This window comes from Nerophis ophidion, linkage group LG15 (assembly GCF_033978795.1).
Source record: "Nerophis ophidion isolate RoL-2023_Sa linkage group LG15, RoL_Noph_v1.0, whole genome shotgun sequence".
In the NCBI taxonomy this organism is placed as follows: domain Eukaryota; kingdom Metazoa; phylum Chordata; class Actinopteri; order Syngnathiformes; family Syngnathidae; genus Nerophis; species Nerophis ophidion.
In genome coordinates this window covers 19,960,292-19,977,635 of record NC_084625.1, presented here as the reverse complement: position 1 = coordinate 19,977,635, position 17,344 = coordinate 19,960,292, and the positions used below count along the sequence as shown (strand labels likewise).

The 17,344-nt window shown below is 40.4% G+C and overlaps 1 protein-coding gene across 1 annotated transcript in view; it reads left to right on the top strand.

The window, feature by feature from the left end:
- The first annotated feature begins 3,058 nt into the window (after nucleotides 1-3,058).
- LOC133569379 (cadherin-18-like) overlaps nucleotides 3,059-17,344 on the top strand; it is a 145,709-nt gene continuing 131,423 nt past the window's right edge. The window contains exon 1 of the mRNA XM_061921664.1: nucleotides 3,059-3,214. The gene's annotated coding sequence lies outside the window, so the exon portion shown is untranslated. The remainder of the gene's footprint in view (nucleotides 3,215-17,344) is intronic.

Here is a 17,344-nt window from a genome sequence, read left to right as displayed (position 1 = left end):
TTAAGGTTGTAATTTTTCTGTAAAATTGGATTTCTGAAAGTTATAAGAAGCAAAGTAAAAAAAAAAAAAAGAATTTATTCAAACAAGCGAAGACGTGGTCTTCACGGTGGCAGAGGGGTAAGTGCGTCTGCCTCACAATACGAAGGTCCTGCAGTCCTGGGTTCAAATCCAGGCTCAGGATCTTTCTGTGTGGAGTTTGCATGTTCTCCCCGTGAATGCGTGGGTTCCCTCCGGGTACTCCGGCTTCCTCCCACCTCCAAAGACATGCACCTGAGGATAGGTTGATTGGCAACACTAAATTGGCCCTAGTGTGTGAATGTGAGTGTGAATGTTGTCTGTCTATCTGTGTTGGCCCTGTGATGAGGTGGCGACTTTTCCAGGGTGTCCCCCGCCTTCCGCCCGATTGTAGCTGAGATAGGCGCCAGCGCCCCCCGTGACCCCAAAAGGGAATGAGCGGTAGAAAATGGATGGATGGACAAACAAGCGAAGAACAAGTCTTTAAAATACTTTCTTGGATTTTCAAATTCTATTTGAGTTTTGTCTCTTTTAGAATTAAAAATATCAAGCAAAGCGAGAGCAGCTTGCTAGTAAATAAATACAATTTAAAAAATAGAGGAAGCTCACTGGTAAGTGCTGCTATTTGAGTTATTTTTAGAACAGGCTAGTGGGCGACTCATCTAGTCCTTACGGGTGACCTGGTGCTCGTGGGCACCGCGTTGGTGACCCCTGGTGTATAAGGCCCACAAAATGGCACCAATTAGCAGACATTATCAGGTTTTTTGTTTCACAATATTATGCAAAACCAACTTTTCCTACCTTCTGGTACCTGTTGATGTGTACTTGGGATCTGCATGAGTCCTGAAAATTTGTGTGCGTCCGCCTTAGTAGTCCGTGTGGATACTGTAGTCGATAAGCCTCTTCTTTTTCTCTATCTTCTTGTTATGGGAGATTCATCCTCCACTGTAGCCATTTTAAATATAAAGTAGTGTAAAGTTCTTACTTACATCTGTCAGTAAACTCGCCATGAGAGTGCTAAAACATACCGGTGTGGTGAGTTTACATTAATCACCCAAGGAACTTTAGTTATTAGAGTTCCGGTCGGTAGGTTTTTCACGGGACACATTTCAGGCGTTATTGTACTAGTAAGCCACGGATGAGGAGATGCTGCTCCGTTATCGATTTACAGTGGGGCAAAAAAGTATTTATTCAGCCACCGATTGTTCTCCATCTTAAAATGATGACAGAAGTCTGCAATTTTCATCATAGGTACACTTCGACTGTGAGAGACAGAATGTGAAAAAAAAATCCAGGAATTCACATTGTAGGAATTTTAAAGAATTTATTTGTAAATTATGTTGGAAAATAAGTATTTGGTCTAGCATTCAAAGCTCTCACTGACGGAAGGAGGTTTTGGCTCAAAATCTCACGATACATGGCCCCATTCATTCTTTCCTGAACACAGATCAATTGGCTTGTCCCCTTAACAGAAAAACAGCTCCAAAGCATGATGTTTCCATCCCCATGCTTCACAGTAGGTATGGTGTTCTTGGGATGCAACTCAGTATTCTTCTTCCTCCAAACACGAAGAGTTGAGTTTATACCAAAATGGATACATGGATGATGCAGCGGAGGATTGGGAGAATGTCATGTGGTCAGATGAAACCAAAATAGAAATATTAACTTTTTTGTTAATAAATTTAAAAAAAAATTAGGTGGCGACTTGTCCAGGGTGTATTCCGCCTTCCGCCCGATTGTAGCTGAGATAGGCACCAATGCCTCCCGCAACCCCAAAGGGAATAAGCGATAGAAATGGATGGATTGAAATAGTATTCTTCTGTATAATTTAAACATAGGCGCCAGCGCCCCCCACGACCCGAAAGGGAATAAGCGGTAGGAAATGGATGGATGGATGTATAAATTACATAAGAATGTAAAATTTATTAGCATCTGAAATTAACTTATTGCATGCAAAGTGAGATATGTCAAGCCTTTATTGGTTATGATTTGGATGATTACAGTTTATGAAAACTTTGAATTGAAAATCTCAGAACATTTAAGGTTTCAAAAACCGTAACCCAGTGGTGTCAAACGTGCAGCCCGAGGGCCGGGTCAGACCCGTATACAGGTTGTATCCGGCTCGTCGGATAAGTTTGCTAAGTATAAAAACGAATCTGAAATTTTGGAATGAAAGAAACTGCTGTTCTAAATGTGTCCACTGGATGTCGCTATCTTTGTAGATGATGCTACATATGTACAAAATAAACCACATGATGTTAGTACATCAGACGAGAAAAATGATCAAACTACATAAAGAAAATACTGTAATTTGATTTTGATATATTTTTTTTATCTTGAAAGATTGAAAAAGAACACCAATGAGTTGACTGATGACATTATCACAATATTTTTTTAGAAAATATATATAACGACAAATAAAGTGTATGGCTCATTAACCGCAACATGTAATTGTACAAAAAAACAACAACATTATGATATGTACATTTTCCATGTTCTTTTTTAAAACAAAGTAAACAATCCGATGTTGTCTTTATTTTGAAGTTATAGTGCTGTGATTTTACCAGTCCGGCCCACTTGGGTTGTAGATTTTTCTCCATAACAAATAAAATATTACATGTAGTAATTTAATATCGCCAATTAGTTTCACATTAATCGCTGACTTTTACACCATATTCTAACGGCGGTATAGCTCGGTTGGTAGAGTTGCCGTGCCAGCAATTTGAGGGTTGCAGGTTCGATTCCCGCTTCTGCCAACCTAGTCACCGGCGTTGTGTCCTTTGGCAAGACACTTTACCCACCTGCTCCCAGTGCCACCCACACTGGTTTGAATGTAACTTAGATATTGGGTTTCACTATGTAAAGCGCTTTGAGTCACTAGAGAAAAAGCGCTATATAAATATAATTCACTTCAGTTCACTTCACTAACTTTATTGTCAGAAGTGCTACTGACAGTTTGGTTATGTCTGGGTTTTCTTGTGTTTAGAATCTCTTCCTGTCCTGGTGCTCTTGTTTTGTCAGTGTTTCCTGTTTGGTCTCCGTGTTTTGCACTTTCTGTTCCATGTCCTGTCAGCACACCTGTTCCTCGTTAAATTAGTTCTGCCTATTTAGTTCCACCTGTGTCCGTCTTTCAGTGTTGGATCATTCTTGCTGTTCCTTGCAGACCGTGTGCGGTTTCTCTGTGTTCCTGCCTTCCTTTGTGAGTAATACATTGTTTTTTCCTTGCTTTCCACCTGCCGTTGCACCCTGACATTTATGAGTTTCACCTGTATGATATAATGACTTATAATTGCATTTACCTACAAAAAATGCAAACTTTCGCCCGCAAACTCAGCAATTTTCCCTCCCATATTGTCACGTATGAGCAAACGCCAAAACTCCTTGAGCATTCAGTGGCGCACATGTGAGCAACGGCAGACGTGCACACTGTTATGCACTTATCTTTTTAATCGATTTTGTGCACGGCCTAGATTTGCCGTGCGCAGAGGACGCGTGAACAGTGTGCAATCGCACAGGCGCGTACCTTAGAGCAGTGGTTCTCAAATGGGGGTACGCGTACCCCTGGGGGTACTTGAAGGTATGCTAAGGGGTACGTGAGATTTTTCTAAAATATTCTAAAAATAGCAACATTTCTAAAATCCTTTATAAATATATTAATTGAATAATACTTCAACAAAATATGAATGTAAGTTCATAAACTGAAAAGAAATGCAACAATGCAATATTCAGTGTTGACAGCTCGATTTTTTTTGTGGACATGTTCCATTAATTTTGATGTTAAAGATTCATTTTTTGTGAAGAAATGTTTAGAATTAAGTTGATGAATCCAGATGGAGCTCTATTACAATCCCCAAAGAGAGCACTTTAAGTTGATGATTACTTCTATGTGTAGTAATCTTTATTTTTATAATTGTTTATTTTAAGTTTTTAGTTATTTTCATCTTTTTTTCCAAATAGTTCAAGAAAGACCACTACAAATGAGCAATATTTTGCACTGTTATACAATTTAATAAATCAGAAACTGATGACATAGTGCTGGATTTTACTTCTTTATCTCTTTTTTTTTTTCAACCAATAACGCTTTGCTCTGATTAGGGGGTACTTGAAATAAAAACATGTTCACAGGGGGTACATCTCTGAAAAAAGGTTGAGAACCACTGCCTTAGTGCAGTGGTCCACAACTACCGATTGTTACCGGGCCGCACAAGAAATTAAAAAGATATATATGTATATATATATATCTATCATTATTTTTTTAATTATTAAATCAACATAAAAAACACAATATATACATTGTTTCAATATAGATCAATACAGTCTGCAGGGATACAGTCCGTAAGCACATATGATTGTATTTCTTTATGAAAAAAAAAAACCCAAACTATTTCAAGCGTTGACTGGTCCGCAGCTCCAAAAAGGTTGGGGACCACTGCCTTAGAGGGAAATGTTGCTGCTTCTCTTGTCATGCTCCTCTACAAAACCCAAAACCAGTGTTAAATGGTAAATAAAAACTGAATACAATGATTTGCAAATCATTTTCAACTTATATTCAATTGAATGGACTGCAAAGACAAGATATTTAATGTTTGAACTGAGAAACTTATTTTTGCAAATAATCATCAACTTAAAATGTAATGGCAGCAACACATTGCAAAAAAGTTGGCACAGGGTAATTTTTACCACTGTGTTACATGGCCTTTCCTTTTAACAACACTCAGTAAATGTTTTAAGCTTTTCAGGTGGAATTTTTCCCGTTCTTGCTTGATGTACAGCTTAAGCTGTTCAACAGTCCGGTGTCTCCGTTGTGGTATTTTAGGCTTCATATTGTGCCGCACATTTTCAATGGGAGACAGGTCTGGACTATAATCAGGCCAGTCTAGTACCCGCACTCTTTTACTACGAAGCCATGCTGTTGTAATTATCTTGCTGAAATATGTACATTTCAGCATTAATGGTGCCTTCACAGATGTGTAAGTTACCCATGTATTGGGCACTAATACACCCCCATACCATCACAGATGCTGGCTTTTGAACTTTGCACCTATAACAATCCGGATAGTTATTTTCCTCTTTGGTCCGGAGTACACAACATCCACAGTTCCCAAAAACAATTTGAAATGTGGACTCATCAGACCACGCAACACATTTCCCCTTTGCATCAGTCCATCTTAGATGAGCTCAGGCCCAACGAAGCCGACAGCGTTTCTGGGTGTTGTTGATAAATGGCTTTGGCTTTGCATGGTAAAGTTTTAACTTGCACTTACAGATGTAGTGACAAACTTTAGTTACTGACAGTGTTTTTCTTAAGTGTTCCTGAGCCCACGTCGTGATATCCTTTACACACTGATGTCACTTTTTTATGCAGTACTGCCTGAGGGATCGAAGGTCCGTAATATCATCGCTTACGTGGAGGGATTTCTCTAGATTTCTCTCTGAACCTTTTGATATTATGGATCGCAGATGGTAAAATCCCGAAATTCCTCACAATAGCTCGACAAAAACTGTTGTTCTAAAACCAGTGGAAAACTTGTTCACACATTTGTTCGCAAAGTGGTGACCCTCGCCCCATCCTTGTTTGTGAATGACTGAGCATTTCATGGAAGCTGCTTTTTTACCCAATCATGGCCCCCACCTGCTCCCAATTAGCCTGTTCACCTGTGGGATGTTTCAAATAAGTGTTTGATGAGCATTCCTCAACTTTCTCAGTCTTTTGCCAGATTTTTGAAACAGGCACCAAATTCCAAATGGGCTAATATTTGCAAAAAATAACAAACTTATCCAGTATGTATATGTTAAATATCTTGTCTTTGCAGTCTTTTCAATTGAATATAGGTTGAAAAGGGTTCACAGATCATTGTATTCTGTTTTTATTTATGATTTACACAACGTTTCAACTTCCCTGGTTTTGTAGTATTGACTTGAAATTTCTCACACGGCTCTACAAAACACCCACTGTAACTTTAGTATGTATAGATAAAGTTAAAGTACCAATGATTGTCACACACACTAGGTCTGGTGAAATTTGTCCTCTGCATTTGACCCATCGCCTTGTTCCACCACTGGGAGGTGAGGGGAGCAGTGGGCAGCAGCGGTGCCACGCCCGGGAAATATTTTTGGTGATTTAACCCCCAATTCCAACCTTTTATGCTGAGTGCCAAGCAGGGAGGTAATGGGTCCCATTTGTATAGTCTTTGGTATGACTCGAACGGGGTTTGAACTCACGACCTACCGATCTCAGGGCGGACACTCTAACCACGAGGCGGATCATTACCAAATTTGGTACAGACCTTAAGGGCAGTGGTTCTCAAATCAATCAATCAATCAATCAATCAATCAATGTTTACTTATATAGCCCTAAATCACTAGTGTCTCAAAGGGCTGGGGGTACTTGAAGGTATGCTGAGGGGTATGTGAGATTTTTTGTAAATATTCAAAAACATAACAATTCAAAAATCCTTTATAAATATATTTATTGAATAATACTTCAACAAAATATGAATGTAAGTTCATAAACTGTGAAAAAAAATACAACAATGCAATATTCAGTGTTGACAGATTTTTTTTGTGGACATGTTCCATAAATATTGATGTTAAAGATGTATTTTTAGAATTAAGTTCATGAATCTCTATTATAATCCCCAAAGAGGGCACTTTAAGTTGATTACTTCTTTGTGTAGAAATCTTTATTTATAATTGAATCACTTAAAAAAAAAAAAAATCACTTGTTTGTTTTTCAACAAGTTTTTAGTTATTTTTATATATTTTTTTCCAAACAGTTCAAGTAAGACCACTACAAATGAGCAATATTTTGCACTGTTATACAATTTAATAAATCAGAAACTGATGACATAGTGCTGTATTTTACTTCTTTATCTTTTTTTCAACCAAAAATGCTTTGCTCTGGTACTTGAATTAAAAAAAATGTTCGCAGGGGGTACATCACTGAAAAAAGGCTGAGAACCACTGCTCTAGGGGTCTGGAAAGCACATTGAAAATATCTGCCATCAATCAAAATTGCAATGGATTGAAAATGAGTCATTGCATATTTGTCGAATGATTATAAAAGTTGTAGAATATTTGCATTGCATGCATGTCCTGATTAATGATTCATTCTGCACTCTAGTGTAAATAATACCTGTAAGGGCAGAAAAGAGCCAAACCATTTCTCATTTTTTTTGGGCTGAAATTGATGCTATAATGACGATAATAGCAGTTTGCGTGCCCAGTTTTTGTTTCCTACCGTCAGCAGCAGCAGGAGATGGGATCCGCTCATCAGTAAATCGCGACATGTCGTCTCAGTTAGAGCCCCGCGCTTGATGCCAAAAGAAAAACGACTGTTTAGTTTGATATTTGACTTGGCAGCGGGACGGCGAATGGCGGCCACGGCGTCGCGATGCGCTTCTAAAGGCTTCTTTTTTTTGCGTGCAAGCGATCACTTCTGTTGACCTAATTCAATTTTCTTTTCAATTACCTGTAGTGTATTAGCATTAGGGCCGCCACTAGCGTGGCATAAATCAGCCCACCCCCCCGCCGGGTGATGTAGCGCCACATCCCCCGTCTGTCTTGCCTCAACCTATTTGGGATCTAAAAAAAATAAAATAAATTAATTAAAAATCGAGGCACATTTCAGCAGGCAGACTGCGCCGCCGGGCCCCTTCAAAGGAACATTATGTATAATTACGAGCACTCAAGCTCACACCGGAATGATAGCCCGGCTGAGAACAAAGCCCACAGAGTTGGCAATGGTGGTGGTGGGGGGGGTATGGATTATTATTCTGGGATGTAATTAAAAGGCCCAGGCAAGTGTCCCCTTTGTTTTGAATCTTAGTGCCCCAGAGCCTGTGACAGGTCCAGTCGAGCGAGGGTTGCTTTGGGGAAGGCGCTGATCGACTGGACCGTGTCACCTCGGCGTCCCTGCGAGGTGAGAACATAGATTAATTCACCGGGGGAGAATTTAGAGTCAACTAGGCCTGAAAAAACACCCTATAATCAATATTAAGAGCAGTGAACTTCATGTGAGAGGAGACTGACGACCTTACGTCAACGCTCGCCGCCTTTATTTTACTGACAGGTTAGCACAGTGTTTTTTTCCAAACACTGTGCCGCGCCAGTGTTTGGAAATTTCCCCTATTTGGGTTAAAAATATTTTTTGCCAACCAGTAATTATAATGTAATGTTGATGTGTCGGAGCTGTTTACAGCTCGGCATAGTAACCAAGTAATACTCTTCCATACCAGTAGGTGGCAGCCGGGAGTTGATTGCTTTGTAGATGTCGAGAACACGTTGTGTGAGACAAGGGTTTGTCGTCATATCTAACGCCGAATCCAAAAATAAACAAAAGGCGAGTGCCCCGAAGAAAAAGACGTTGAAGCTTAGGGAAGGCGACGCAGAACGAAACTCAAACCAAACTGGCTACGAGTAAACAAAAACGGAATTCTGGACGACAGCAAAGACTTACTGTGGAGCAAAGACAGCGTCCACAATGCACATCCAAAAATGACATGACGATCATGTTATTTTGATTTATATTTATATTTCTAATTGGTTTTACCCTTTTTAAAATCGTTTTAATCTTTTCTTATTTTCATATTTTTCTTAAACCAAAAATAAACAACGCGAGTGCCCCAAAGAAAAAGGCATTGAAGCTTAGGGAAGGCAAAGCAGAACGAAACTCAAACCGAACCGGCTACAAAGTAAACAAAAACGGAATGCTGGATAACAGCAAAGACTTACTGTGGAGCAAAGACGGCGTCCACAATGCACATCAAAAAATGACATGACAATCATGTTATTTTGATATCTATTTATATTTCTAATTGGTTTTACCCTTTTTAAAATCGTTTTAATCACTTATTTTCATATATTTCTTAAACCAAAAATAAACAAGGCGAGTGCCCCACAGAAAAAGGCGTTGAAGCTTAGGGAAGGCTATGCGGAACGAAACTAAAACAAAAATGGCTAAAAAAATAAACAAAAACATAATGCTGGACGACAGCAAAGACTTACTGTGGAGCGAAGACGGCGTCCACAATGTAAATCCAAAAATGACGTGGCAATCTACATGTTATTTTGATTTCTATTTGTTTTAATTGGTTTTACCCTTTTTAAAAATCGTTTTAATTATTATTATTATTATTATTATTATTTTTTTTTTAAACCAAAAATAAACAAAAAGCGATCGAAAAATGCATTGAAGCTTAGGGAAGGCTATGCAGAACGGAACTCAAACCGAACCGGCTACAAAGTAAACAAAAAAGGAATGCTGGACGACAGCAAAGACTTATTGTGGAGCAAAGGCGGCGTCCACAATGTACATCCGAGCATGACAATCAACATGTCTTTTCTGTGTTTTTTTTATTTTATTTTGATTTTTATTTATTGTTTTAATTGGTTTTACTCTTTTTTTTTAAAAACATCCATCCATTTTTCTACCGCTTATTCCCTTTCGGGGTCGCGGGGGGCGCTGGCGCCTATCTCAGCTACAATCGAGCGGAAGGCAGGGTACACCCTGGACAAGTCGCCACCTCATCGCAGGGCCAACACAGATAGACAGACAACATTCACACTCACATTCACACACTAGGGCCAATTTAGTGTTGCCAATCAACCTATCCCCAGGTGCATGTCTTTGGAAGTGGGAGGAAGCCGGAGTACCCGGAGGGAACCCACACATTCACGGGGAGAACATGCAAACTCCACACAGAAAGATCCCGAGCCTGGATTTGAACCCAGGACTGCAGGAACCTCGTATTGTGAGGCAGACGCACTAACCCCTCTGCCACCGTGAAGCCCTAAAAACATTTTTAATCATATTTATTTTTATATTGTTTTTCTTAAACCAAAAATAAACAAAAGGCAAGTGCCCCAAAGAAAAAGGCATTGAAGCTTAGGGAAGGCTATGCAGAACGAAACTAAAACCGATCCGGCTACAAAGTAAACAAAAACGGAATGCTGGACGACAGCAAAGACTTACTGTGGATCAAAGACAGCGCCCACAATTTACATCCGAACATGACATGACAATTAACATGTGTTTTCTGTTAGTTTTTTAAATTTTGATTTCTATTTATTGTTTTAATTGGTTTTACCCTTTTTTTTAAAGCGTTTTTAATAATTTATTTTTGTATTGGTTTTATTTTTTATTCAGTCATTGGTGGAGCTAAGGATAATATTTGAATATTGTTTATAATATTGTTTTGCAGTACTTTGTAAACATTTATGTTGTTTAAATGTGCTATACAAATAAAGTGGATTAGATTGAACAATGTCCCCACAAAGAAAGATAAAAACAACTGAAATATTCTTGATTGCTAAAACAAAGTAAATGCGGGAAAAATCGCTCAAAGGAAGACGTCAAACTACTACAGGACAATACCAAAAACAGACAAAAAGCCACCAAAATAGGAGCTCAAGAGAAGAACTAAAACACTACACAAAGGAAAACAGCAAAAAAATCAAAATAAGTCACGCATTGATGTGAAAGGTGGTGACAGTACACCTACTTTGAGACAAGAGCTGTAGTGATGCATACTTGGTTATGGTTTAAAGTCCATATCCAACAATTGCAACAACGACTTTCTACCGTCAACTTTTTTAAATTTTGTGATGTTTTCTGCTGGTGGTGTGTCTCCAGATATTTTAAATGGAGAAACATGTTCCTCTGATCAAAAAAGGTTGAAAAACACTGGGTTAGCCGACCTTAACGACGGACGACTGATGTCAGCGGCGATGCTCACTAGTGCCCCGTGAGGTGCAAAGTGGTCTCGCATGTTCAGCTGCACACTCGGGAAGACATCAATGCTCAGACTCTGCAGGATTTTGCGATGTTGGGGATTGCGACAATTCAACAAATCTCCGCAACTTTCCTGCACATTTTAGACAGTCGAGGGTGTTGTCCTGTTGTGGACAGGTTATGATAATCTCTCATCAACAAAAATGTATGCTGTATTCGAACCAACAATCACTTTTCCACCATAAAACCTACGAAGACAATGTCTGCAATGAGTGGACAACCGAGCAGATGGCGACAATAAGTGAGCTTTTTGGTGGTTAGTATACAAAACCAATGAAGTTGGCATGTTGTGTAAATGGTAAATAAAAACAGAATACAATGATTTGCAAATCCTTTTCAACTTATATTCAATTGAATAGACTGCAAAGACAAAATATTTAATGTTCAAACTGAGAAACTTATTTTTTACTCAGAATTTAATTTGAGCAACACATTGCAAAAAAATTGGCACAAGGGCATTTTTACCAGTGTTACATGGCCTTTCCTTTTAACAACACTCAGTAAACGTTTGAGAACTGAGACCATTTTTTGAAGCTTTTCATTTGGAATTCTTTCCCATTCTTGCTTGATGTACAGCTTAAATTGTTCAACAGTCCGAGGTCTCCGCTGTCGAATTTTACGCTTCATAATTTGCCACATATTTTCAATGAGAGACATGTCTGGACTACAGGCAGGCCAGTCTAGTACCCGCACTCTTTTACTATGAAGCCACACTGTTGTAACACGTGCATAATGTGGCTTGACATTGTCTTGCTGAAATAAGCAGCGGCAGCCATGAAAAAGACATTGCTTGGATGGCAACATATGTTGTTCCAAAACCTGTATGTACCCTTCAGAATTAATGGTGCCTTCACAAATGTGTAAGTTACCCATGCCTTGGGCACTAATACACCCCCATACCATCACAGATGCTGGCTTTTGAACATTGCGCCAATAACAATCTGTATAGTTATTTTCCTCTTTGTTCCGGAGGACAGGATGTCCAGTTTCCAAAAAAACATTTTAAACTGTGGACTCCTCAGGCCACAAAACACTTTTTCCAGTTTGCTTCAGTCCATCTTAGATGAGCTGGGGCGGCGTTTCTGGGTGTTGTTGATAAATGGCTTTCGCTTTTGCATAGTAGAGTTTTAACTTGCACTTACAGATGTAACGATGAACTGTACTTCCCGACAGTGTTTTTTTTTTTTTAAGTATTCCTGAGCCCATGTGGTGATATCCTTTACACACTGATGTCGCTTTTGGGTTCAATACCACCTGAGGGATTGAAGGTCCGTAATATCATCGCTTACGTGCATCGATAGCTCCAGATTCTCTGAACCTTTTGATATTACAGACCGTGGATGATGAAATCCCTAAATTCCTTGCAATAGCTCGTTGAGAAATGTTCTTCTTACACTGTTTGACAATTTGCTCACGTAGTTGTTCACAAAGTGGTGACGCTTGCCCCATTCTTGTCTGTGGATGACTGAGCATTTCATGGAAGCTGCTTTTCATACCCAATCATGGCACCCACCTGTTCCCAATTAGCCTGTTCACCTGTGGAATGTTCCAAATAAGTGTTTGATGAGCATTCATCAACGTTCTCAGTCTTTTTTGCCACTTGTGCCAGCTTTTTGAAACATGTTGCATGCAACAAATTCCAATTGAGCTAATATTTGCAAAAAATAACAAAGTTTACCAGTTCCAATGTTAAGTAGCTTTTATCTGCGGTCTATTCCATTTAATATGGGTTGAAAAGGATTAGCAAATCATTGTATTCTGTTTTTATTTACCATTTACACAGCGTGCCAACTTCACTTGTTTTGAGTTTTGTACATATTTGTGAGTTGGCCACGCATGTTAAAATGTAACCCTGTTAGAGAGATGCCAAATTTGGTAATTTTTTTTTTTTTTTGGGTACCGACCAAATCTCGTCATGATAAACGTAAAAAAAAAAATGTTTCCTATAAATATTGTCATTTGAGTTCCATAAATCCTGGGGTGAGCTAAAATGAACGAAATGTCAAAAAAACACCCAGGAATGACGCACAGGGAAGCGGGGAAGAAAAAGTCAAAAACAGCCTAAAATGTGAAAAATGCAGAAAATGATCAGAAATCCCTACTCAGGTTTGAGTTCCATCAGTACGGGGAAGAGCCAAAATGTCAAAAATACACCCAGGAATGACTCACAGGGTAGCGGGGAATAAAAAGGCAAACATGGGGGGAGTGTGACAGAAAATTCTGTCACCCTAATGTGTTGAAAAAATTATCCTGGGAATTAAAGTTTTACATATTTTTGTAGAATATAAATGGTGAATGATGTCTGTGTCGGTTAAGGGGTGACTTGTCCAGGGTGTACCCCGCCTTCCGCCCATATGCAGCTGAGATAGGCTACAGCAACCCCGAAAGGGACAAGCGGTAGAAATGGATGGATGTGTTGTGTATATAACTAGAAAAGAAGCTAATCGGTCAAAAACAATCACCACTGAGTGAAATTAGTAGCTATAATCATCCCTACATGGCCTGATTTAAAATCGTTAACAATTTAGTATTTGACATCATATGGACAAACATAAGAACTTCTGGAGGAAAGTTCTGTGCTCAAATGAAACAAAAATGGCCACAATACCCAGCAATATGTTTGGAGGAGAAAAAGTGAGGCATTTAATTCCAGGAACACCACACCTACTGTCGAACATGGTGGTGGTAGAATTATGCTCTGGGCATGACTTGCTGTCAATGGAACTAGTTATTTGAATGGGACAATGAAAAAGGAGGATTACCTCCGAATTCTTCAAGGCAACCTAAAATCATCAGCCCGGAGGTTGGGTCTTCCTACAGAACAATGACCCCAAACACACATCAAAAGTGGTGAAGGAATGGCTAAATCAGGCTACAATTATGTTTTTAGAATGGCCTTCCCAAAGTCCTGACTTAAATGTGTGGACAATGCTGAAGAAACAAGTCCATGTCAGAAAAGCAACACATTTAGCTGAACTGCACCAATTTTGTCAAGAGTGGTCAAAAATTCAACCAGAGGCTTGTGGATGGCTACCAAAAGCGCCCTATTGCAGTGAAACTTGCCAAGGGACATGTAACCAAATATTAACATTGCTGTATGTATACTTTTGACCCAGCAGACTTTGTCACATTTTCAATGAATTCATAAAAGAACCAAACTTCATGAATGTTTTTTGTGATCAACAAGCATGTGCTCCAATCACTCTATCAGAAATAGAATAAGAGTTGTAGAAATGATTGGAAACTCAAGACAGCCATGTCCTTTACAAGTGTATGTGTCATGATCCGTGGTCCATGTTTTTGTAATTTTCTGTTAGTTTTAGACTCTTTATATTTCCTGTTTGTGACACCCCTGAGTTTGGTTGCCACAGCTGCTTATTGTTTTCACCTGCCTCTGGTGTTCGAGACGCTCACCTGTGTCTAATCAGAGGCACTATTTAAGCCTGCCTTTGCCAGTCAGTCGGTCTGGCGTCATTGTTCGCTTCATGCCTGGTCCACGTAAATCTTGTTTGTCTATGCCACAGCTAGTAAGTTTCTTCGGTCATGATTCCAGTGCTGAGTTGTGGTTCTTTAGCTTCTCGTGCGAACGGCACGCTTTCATTTTGCTTGTTTCCTGTTCTTGGTTGTCATAAATCATACTCCTGCCTTCACGCTTGGTCCGGAGTTCTCCATTATGCATCCTGGGAGAACGACCTCTCAGTGAACTGCAACCACCCCCATGTGACAGAATGAAAACCTTTGACCAGGCCTGTACATGGGAATCGTAAATCTTAATTATTTTGGTTCTAAATTTATACTTTACTTTCTCAAAAAAAAAAAAGTTTTATCTATTTTTAAAAATACATTTGGGAAGCACGGTGGAAAAAAAAAACTTAAACACGACATATTTTTTTTAAATATAAAAAAAAAAAAAACTATTATAAGTATAATAATAATGATAATGTTTGCCTTGGTGCCCTTCTAACTGGCCTTGGTGTGTGTGTGTGTGTGTGTATATATGTGTGTATATATATATATATATATATATATATATATATATATATATATATATATATATATATATATATATATATATATATATATATATATATATATATATATATATATATATATATATATATATATATAAATGCATGTGCCTCACAATACGAAAGTCCTGAGTAGTCCTGGGTTCAATCCCGGGCTCGGGATCTCTCTGTGTGGATTTGGCATGTTCTACCCGTGACTGCGTGGGTTCCCTCCGGGTACTCTGGCTTCCTCCCATTTCCAAAGACATGCACCTGGGGATAGGTTGATTGGCAACACTAAATTGGCCCTAGTGTGTGAATGTGAGTGTTGTCTGTTTATCTGTGTTGGCCCTGCGATGAGGTGGCGACTTGTCCAGGGTGTACGCTTTCCGCCCGACTGCAGCTGGGATAAGCTCCACCGACCCCGAATGGGACACGCGGTAGGAAATGGATGGATGGATGAAAATACATTTTGTAGGCCATCTCCGTCGTCCTACATACGTCAGCACTAAAGAGGACCTTTTGTAACCTGTTTTATGATCATATTTATCCCTCGGGAAGTCCTGTGGGGAGTGGTCAGAGAGTATGGGGTATCGGACTGTCTTATTGTGGCGGTCCGCTTCCTGTACGATCAGTGCCAGAGCTTGGTCCGCATTGCCGGCAGTAAGTCGGACACTTTTCCAGTGAGGGTTGGACTCCACCAAGGCTGTCCTTTGTCACAGATTCTGTTCATAACTTTTATGGACAGAATTTCTAGGCGCAGTCAAGGTGTTGAGGGGTTCCGGTTTGGTGGCCGCGGGATTAGGTCTCTGCTTTTTACAGATGATGTGGTCCTGATGGCTTCATCTGACCGGGATCTTCAGTTCTCACTGGATCGGTAAGCAGCCGAGTGTGAAGCGACCGGAATGAGAATCAGCACCTCCAAGTCTGAGTCCATGGTTCTCGCCCGGAAAAGGGTGGAATGCCATCTCCGGGTTGGGGAGGAGACCCTGCCCCAAGTGGAGGAGTTCAAGTACCTAGGAGTCTTGTTCACGAGTGGAGGAAGAGTGGATTGTGAGATTGACAGGCGGATCGGTGCGGCGTCTTCAGTAATGCGGACGTTGTACCGATCTGTTGTGGTGAAGAAGGAGCTGAGCCGGAAGGCAAAGCTCTCAATTTACCGGTCGATCTACGTTCCCATCCTCACCTATGGTCATGAGTTTTGGGTCATGACCGAAAGGACAAGATCACGGGTACAAGCGGCCGAAATGAGTTTCCTCCGCCGTGTGGCGGGGCTCTCCTTTAGAGATAGGGTGAGAAGCTCTGCCATCCGGGAGGAACTCAATGTAAAGCCGCTGCTCCTCCACATCGAGAGGAGCCAGATGAGGTGGCTCGGGCATTTGGTCAGGATGCCGCCCGAACGCCTCCCTAGGGAGGTGTTTAGGTCACGTCCGACCGGTAGGAAGCCATGGGGAAAACCCAGGACACGTTGGGAAGACCATGTCTCCCGGCTGGCCTGGGAACGCCTCGGGATCCCCCGGGAAGAGCTAGACGAAGTGGCTGGGGACAGGGAACATCTGGGTTTCCCTGCTTAGGCTGTTGCCCCCGCGACCCGACCTCGGATAAGCGGAAGAAGATGGATGGATGGATGGGTTTATCCCTCCTACTTGGCACTCAGCATCAAGGGTTGGAAATGCTCACTACTCCCCTCATCTCCCAGTGGGTGATCACGGGTGATGGTTCAAATGCAGAGAATTATTTGGCCAAAGCCAGTGTGTGTGTGACAATCATTGGCACTTTAACTTTTAATGTAGAGCCAGAATTAATTTGAATGGTGTTAAATGGATAATCGGTTCGGAATGGAATTGTCACACATAGAACTGGACTCTAATCTTGAGTGGTTGTGAGATTCACATCCCGAGTATTTATACCAACTGAACATGTCTGCAAGTATCTACAAAAAGTGCAACGTTGTCCTATCAACGTTCAGTTTTGACTTGTTACTAGCAGCTAAATATAATATTCATACGCTGTCTCTTACTGTTAAACTGTGCATTAAAAACAGCCGGATTAAAGCACAGAGCTCATTATATTTAACACCTCCCTCTCCGCGAGTGTGAAGCTACCACATCTCCTCTGCAGAGATGTCGCATTAACGTGTGGCTTTTTGCACTGTTTTAACTAGACTGACTATACATCCTCTTTTCCCCGGACATGTCCTCTTTTGCGGGACTGTCCGGGGTTTCTTAAATGCCATGAATGCCTTGCGTTTTGTATCAAGGTTGCGTGTATTTTTAATGTACGTCCAGGGTGCCAACGCAGCAACTTTCTTGAGGGAGGGGCAGAGACACAGCGCGAGAGAGCGGGGTAGTAGATTATCAATCAAGGCATAGTTGGTCAACAGCCATACAGGTCACACTGAGGGTGGCCGTATAAACAACTGTAACACTGTTACAAATATGCGCCACACTGTGAACCCACACCAAACAAGAATGACAAACACATTTTGGGAGAACATCCGCACCGTAACAAAACATAAACACAACAGAAC